At 40.4% G+C, this 7811-nt stretch overlaps 1 long non-coding RNA gene across 1 annotated transcript; it reads right to left on the bottom strand.

Moving 5' to 3' along the window:
• Positions 1–5063: 5063 nt before the first annotated feature.
• Positions 5064–5432, bottom strand: LOC118105266. Its single transcript, XR_004695107.2, has 2 exons — positions 5236–5432; positions 5064–5147 (listed from the first exon to the last, which is right to left on the bottom strand). It is a non-coding gene; the product is annotated as an uncharacterized LOC118105266 (long non-coding RNA).
• Between the last annotated feature and the right edge of the window lie 2379 nt (positions 5433–7811).

The following is a 7811-nucleotide window of genomic DNA, read 5'->3' on the forward strand; positions in this document are numbered from 1 at the left end:
GTTGAGGTGAGGATTTGATAGGTATCCCTGCGATTTCTCCATGTTTGTTTCCTCTGTGACAATGAAGATAACTAAAGGCTAACAGTGAAGTGCAGCATGACTTCCTGTCAGTCTTGGGATTTTGAATTCCTTTCATGGGCCCATGTAGCGCTGATGATTCAGAGTGACAACCAAAATTGACAAATGACTGAGTTAGCTACCAGCCCATATGACTTCCTGTTTGTGAGAAATCATCACTTACTTTTAACAATTTAACTCAAGTCTTTTTCCTCTCCAGGTGAAACAGCATTACACTGTTTACTCTTGTGTGGCCCTAATGAAAGTTGTTGTTTTTTTTACCTGGGAAGGGATCATTAGTCCCAATTGTGCACACAGGGACTCAGACAAGGAAAACACAGTCATTGCTGTGGGCTGTCAAGTATCATCAAAGCTCTCCCACTGTGGACCACTGAACAGCTGCAAGCAACTGCAGATTAGCTTCCTTGCAGTGCCTTGGGTCCCATTCTTTGTGTCCACACAGAATTATTGTATAGAAGATGTTCTGTGTTGGTGATGAGCAATCAGTATTCAGAGGCAGATTAGGGGACACTATTAGAGCTGGTGTAATCCAATAAAAAGGTAGCAAGTCAACAGTGGGCTTCCATGAAAGGAGAAATGAGAGTTGCTCTGATTTGCCATCATGTCCCCAGCTGACAGCGAAAGACGCACGCACACACGCACACGCTTGTTTAATTCATTACCAGAGCTTCAACATTGCACGTAGCTCACTCGGAATTTGCAAATAGTGTTGTGTTGTTTAATGGTGTTGAACTGAACTATGGCACAATGTGCAAACAGCTAATGGCTTAAGCAGCGTGTAGTCGTCTCAGGGTTGATCACATAAAAGTTTCTACTACTGAATTTCTACCTCTTTTGTATTCTGATTGCAGGATGCTCATTTCCATTCAGACCCATGTTGGTCAACTGTTTGATATTATTTTGGAGGGCTCCATAAGAAATGGGTGTTATGTTCATCTATAAAGAGAAGTATATGAACTGTGGTTAACAGTACAGTTGGCCACATACAGAGCCCCCCCAGTCATAACAGTGTGGTGTGAAAATACAGTCATCTCTCAGCTTGTGGCCCAGGCTAGTGGTTGCTGACATGCTGGTGTCCTGCAGAGGCACCTCGCTCCAGCCTGACCTCCCACGGTGTGCATCACCCTGTGCATGTACATGCAGCACATTAGACCTTAGATGAGCTGTGAGCCACTGCAAAGCAAAGCAATACAATCAATTAAGAGTGCGGATGCATGGCAAGCTGCTCTTGCCAGCAGGTTCAGGTTTGAGCTCCCATTTTACTCTCTGGCTTATTGATTTTGCAGAGCACAGTAGACATTCCTCCCCTGCTTAGCAGAAGGCATGAGCAACAAACAATGGCCAAAGAATGATGATCAGATTACCAATGTAGTACTTCTCAATTACTCTAAGTAATGTCTAGAACTGGGATAGTGGTTAGCAGTTTTGTTTTCATTGTTAACTCAATAACAGCAGGGAAATGTTGTCCTATAAAACTAATTCCAACTTTATCAACAGTTTCATAATGAAGTCATGTATATATATATATATAGACATGTATTGTAGCTGCACATCTAATGCTTTACTGTGGCCAGCATTTCAAACAAGGCATTGGAATTTTCTGGTTTCACACTTCACCCTAAAACTGCTGTGATTTATGTTGTTTTGCTGTATACCAAGCTAACAGCTAAAAAGTCATATGTTTCCCTCAAAACTTGGAAGGGACCTCAATGAATGAATGCGTTTGCTCCATAACGCCTGGATTTTATAATAACTTTTTTCTAACTAATTGATTTCACAATTTGTTTATGCCTCCCCCAATTGGCCATAATAAATCAGTTATATTAGCTCTAAGAGCCCTAAAGCTGAGAGAGGTGGGAAAGAAATTCACATTGCATAAACTTCTGACTTGACCTTTCTCCTCTATGAGACACCATCTGCTGTGGCATCTAGGTGCAGCCAGTAATGAGACTCCATTCATCACAGACAAGGGGAAGACCCCGTCTGCATTTCCTCAGACAACTCTGTGACCTGGTGCCAGATCAGTACATTCATCTTCACTCCACATTTGACCAGCAACGTCCGTCTACAACCTCTGATCTCTCATCGGACACATTTACATCGACAGCAATATTCTGATAATAACCCAATTAAGACAATAGTCTGAATAAGACACTGCCATTTAAACAGCATTTTCTGATTACCTTAACCCCAAAATGGTCAAATGGAATTACTTCTTGTGTAGTGGACTGCAGTCGCATTATGTAGACTTGTATACGTCTTAATCACATTATATTGTCCTACTGGAGTTTTCAGAGCATTTTGGTTCATTGAGATACCAACTTTCTGACAACGCACACCCAGGGCTCTAGTGTAATGTTCGATGTATAACATATTGGACGTTGTGTTTATCAGACTATGTTCTTTAAAATGTAAAGTGGAAAATGAATGGAATTCTATATTAGCAACTTGTGTAAATATCATAACAGGAGTAATGTCTTATCCAGAATAAGGTAAATAGTCTGGTTATTGATGTCCATGTAAAGATAGTCAATGTTCACATTAAGAGCTCTAAAAGGACAAAGCACTACTAGACAGCACTTGATTCACATACACTGAAGTGTACATTACACAGCAGATTGCAAGAAATTGTTGCATTTGTTGCAATCTGTGACTTTTCCATCTCAGAGAATAACTCATGGACCTAAATGAAGCAAATCAGGCATGTTTAGGGAACAGATATCTATGAGGAACAGGATCTCGTGAATTAAAATGCGGTTTCATCAGGGGACTGTTAGAAATTGGAGATGTATGCTCAGTGCCATTCTTGTTTTAATGTTTCTCTGAATTTGAATGCCTGGTTTGAATTCCTTTGGCTCACTCGGGTTTTAACACATTTTATCCCTGTTAATTGCATTTTATAGCAGAGCTTTAGCCTTGCTGTCTTGAGTCAACATTATTGTTGATTTATCTAAGGAAAAATATTTTTTTCCACCACTGCGTTCCACTTTGCATGATGATGTACTGCTTTCCCTTGTCAAATCTAAATTAAAACCAGCTTTTGTGTATAGCCCTGAGAGTCCCTGGGCAGGGACTCTGGGAGCCTAGGTGGCAGGGGCCAGGGCTGAGCGTAGTTTAACTGTCCAGTGTGAGAGTAGCAGAGGTTGGGTTCCAGGGCAGGGGGGGTGAAGACAGGGGCCAGAGCTGAGCAGATGGGATGCAGGAAGAGCAGAAGAGGAGTAGCAAAGGGTAACAGGAAACAAGCAAATAGCTTAGAGTGGCTTGAACACAGACTGTGCATTCTCAATGATCTGGCAGGGTGGTAGTGGTAGAGCTGGGTATTGGTAGATGTGTTGACAGCTGTGCTACTCAGCAATGGTGCGTGTATGTGGTTCTAGGGTGGGGAACGTCCAGTCTGCGGACCATATACTACCCACAGGACACTTTGATCCAGCACGTGGGGAAATTCTTAAATACAAAAATATAGATAAAATCACAAAATAGCACCAACATGTCCTAACACACTTTCCAAGAGAAAATTAACTGAATTATTTGATTGTTCAATTAAAAGACAATCAAGTTTTATTGTGAGTAAGCTGATGAGAATGTTTCGTGAAGGACTGACTTCTTGCCACCATGGACAAGTTAAACGGCAAAAGCAAAATGATTCCTGAGTGTCAGTTTGTGTCAAAGAATTGTCAAAGAGCAGATTACTGATATAGCACCATCATCACAACCATCAGACCCCGTCAAGTAGTCGCATAGGAGAATTTTACGTAATCTGTGTTCAATAATTATGTATGGCCCGTGATGTAAGTATTGAAATTACATTTTTGAAAAAACATGCTGTTGGGGTTAAAAAAATTATATTTGCCAATTTATAGATTGTGGAAAACTAAAGATCAACAAGGTCGAGCAAATGATAGGGTCTTAGGAGGGTCATATTAATTATTTTTGCAATTTCTGTTTTAGGCTCAATGTTCGAGCATAAATGCAGCTATGCAACTTTAATCTATAAAATGCACAATATTCTTATTATCAATTATTATGTACAGCATCTGTTCAATGCATAATATTGAACTTCTCAGTTCAACTATATGTTCTGCAGAGGAGCTGCTACTGCAGCACACTGTTTTTGTTTACCAGTATCGGGTATCAGTCCAAAACTGTGCTCATGTACTCGTAATCGTAAATCTATTCCGATACCTCTACGGTGTTCCAGTTTTTCCAGAACTGGTGATCATGGCAACTGGTGATATGTTGTCTTTATTCCAGATGTTGCTGGTCGGTTGCAGACTCAGTTTGTGTTGTGTCTACACACTAAATAAAACCAGCAAACAATGACACTTGTTTTGTTTTTTTCTGACTAAAAGCTCTTACAAGCCTCTCTTTACTCGTGTTTGTATTCTTGCTTCACACCAACCAGGATATCAACGAGCACACGAAACAAAAGTACGTAGTCATCGGACAGGAGAGAAGAAATACAGAACACGTTCGCCAATGAAGACGTTAAATTAGTTTTCCAGATTTGCCTCGTCACACGTCATGTTGACAACACACTCGTAACACTTCAGACAGATCATCTGTTGATTGCACACAGATACACAACACTTGCATTACAGAAACTACGAAAAACAAACACCTATTTTCTGATGAGTGTTTGGGTTGTTTTCATTCTACAATGACTGAAGCTCATCATCAAGAACATCGAGAACATTTAGTACATCTTTTAAAATCACGTCTGCTGACTTTAACCAGCAGCGACAGGAGGACACATGAAGCTTTACAAGTCCAATAAAAGCAAGTTCACTAACTTTACTTACGAAAACACCGCACGAAATTCCACCTTGTTGACGTGGGGGATGTTTTCATATGACACGTGTTTGGTTTGTGCGCATTGTAATGATCACTAGCGTCAAACTAAAGCACTTTGCGTGGAGCTGGCGTGTATGTGTTCTTCATAACACCACATCTTGAACGTGGTCCAACATATACTTCCCATCTTGAATGTTTGACATAAGCTTATAGCGTTCACCACCAAAAGGATGGTGTCCACCGGAGAGGATGAAATAAATCAGCATTCCTGCCACCTGAAAAGTCAGCAACGCAACGTTTCATCAACAAAATATTTTGTTTTCACTTAATCATAAAGAGAGTACATGCAACACAAATACTAACCTGTATATCTGTGCTCCATTTGTATCGTATGTCACCATCTTCTTTTAAAGTCTCTGTGGCCATCCAGCCTTCTGTTCCTGCACTGCGTGTGTGAGAAGTAGTTTGGTCTCTGGGCAAACGTCTGCTTATGCCAAAATCAGCTAATCTAGCCCTTCCGGTCACATCTGTGAGATAAATGGAGTAGATTGATGCAGTGAAAATAAATCTGTTATACCACATAAATTAAAACATTTAGTCAATTCAGGTTTGTTGTGCTGCGTAGGCACGTTGATGTTTTTAACAAGTGATGGATGGTGGCATAGACATAGAAGGTCCCGAAGAAGAAGTCAACTTGGAAAGACAAGATCCAATTAGCTTTTGACCATGAGGGCCGACACTGGTGTCTCTAAATAAATGCAAGCGATTTACACAGTTGAATTAATACATTATGTTCTACTTCCTGATGATCTACCCTGACGCCATCCATCACCTGACTGCTTCAGACATTTTCCTGTTGTCTGACCTGACATGTCAGACCCGAATAATCTCCCGTCTGTACATGAAAGGCAAAGTCTGTAGAGTGTCAGGACTCATATATATATATACGGTGTTACAGTTTAACTGGTGATCATGTTTTATGTTTGACTTACACTCAAAGCCACTCAAAGTCCATTAATCTCTTGAGGAGAGAAGAGACGTGAGGACTGACAGAGTTGTTCTTGTTTTCACGCACCTTCCCACTTCTTTGGCTGACCAGCTTTGCCGTCTTGGTGCCTTTGGTTGGATTGATTCCAACGAAACATCTGAAATCACAAAATCACACGAAAAGAAACTTCATGTAAAATCTGTGCTGACAGCTCCTCTAAAAGAGGGAGCCGAATCCATCAGGTTGTTCAAGAAAAGATTATCACTTGTCCATTTAATATGAAAAGCAAAACTTCACAAGATTGCATGAGCTGACCAGCAGTGATATAGTTGCATCAACATAACCTCAGGCAGCAGGTCCTCTGGTTGGAGATTTCCTGACCAGCTTGCAAGGGCAACAATCGCATCAAACAAAACACACCGACGTAACATTTTTAGTATTCACAACAGAACCATATTTAGCGTATTTTGCTGCTTCACGGTGCTCCTGTACCACTCATTGTATTGGAACTATTTTGTTTGTGAAACGCAGCCTGGATACACACTGGAGCCTTTTTACATATCACACCACTGCACAGGCCACCTAGTGGCTCCAGTGTGTAGTAATACTGCCATTCAATAACAAACTAAATTGTTCCAAAGTAAGGAGTGGTCTGAGGGCACCATAAAATGGGTAGGAAAAATCATTAAATATTCAGTTAATATATATTCTGTTGTCGATTACCAAACATATTTTTGGCATGTTTGTTGTGGTTTAAAATGTTGTTTGGTAGTTGTCCCAGTTTGCTGCCACTGTTGTTGGGCTAGTCATGAGGTCTTCAATTGAAGGACTCTATGCCCAGGGTTATGTCCATGCAACGACGTCAGTGCTGGTTGGTAAGCCTAACCCTTAAGACAAAAAATCCCAACTATTCCTATCATTCTGTTTTTATAACGGCATTACTGAATTACTAAATGGGCTCAGGGCAGCAGACAAAGACAGTCTATTCACCGGATTTCGTGGTTTATAATTTAACATAATTTCTGTTGCCTTCCACATAAACATATCCACATCTTTAACTGTTACTATAAAACAGGTCCTTTATAGTCTCGGTCTGTGAGACTAGTTTTTGAAAAACTTTATACACTGCCTAAGACAATTAGTTTCGGAAAGTCAGGAAGTGTCAGTGTTCTTTCGACGTCAGCTGCTGTTGCTAACACCTTCAAGAAAAAATACATTAAAAAAATAGCTTAACTGTTGAGGGTAACAAGATCATACCAATATAATTTTCAAAAGCTTCAAAGTATAATAATTTCAAACTTACATCTGCTTGCAAAAGTTATACCTGCTAGAACAAAACAAAAAACGGTATTGCAGTGTATCAGCCGATTTGGCTCACAGATGATCAGTGATCGGCGGGAAAAAACAGCAGGTCATCCCTACCACAAACAATGAAATCCAAAACTTTCTGTAAAATAATTTGTTGTGCATTCATTAGCCTACATAAATTAGCAAACTAACATGCATAGTGGATCACAATATACAGCTTTTAATTTTAAGAAATTAGCTTTTCTGTTTTAAGTGCTTTATAAACATTAATATCATTCAGAAGCCTCTAACACTGGATAGGTGTGATGTTGGCAGGGAGATCCTCCTCTTTGATGAACTGCAGGTCAGATTTGGATTCCACTCCAATGCTTGGGACTGTAGTTTGTCCTCTGGTAGGCTGGGTAATACCACCAACACAGCTTGTCTGATGTCCTCCCCCAGTACTGACATGTCAGTATATATCTGGGAGGGAGTGGTGAAATATAATCACTGATGTGCCATTCAGCTTGTACACCATTAATGGACAGATCTTCTTGCTTAACACACATGTAGTTTGAGCCCTGGACTACCTCTGTTAGACTGTGAATACCCAAATCAGCAAGTTCCACAGCCAACTGCCTCCTCACAATAAAGTAGACAAGAT

The sequence above is a fragment of the Hippoglossus stenolepis genome, chromosome 3, assembly GCF_022539355.2.
Source record: "Hippoglossus stenolepis isolate QCI-W04-F060 chromosome 3, HSTE1.2, whole genome shotgun sequence".
Lineage (NCBI taxonomy): Eukaryota > Metazoa > Chordata > Actinopteri > Pleuronectiformes > Pleuronectidae > Hippoglossus > Hippoglossus stenolepis.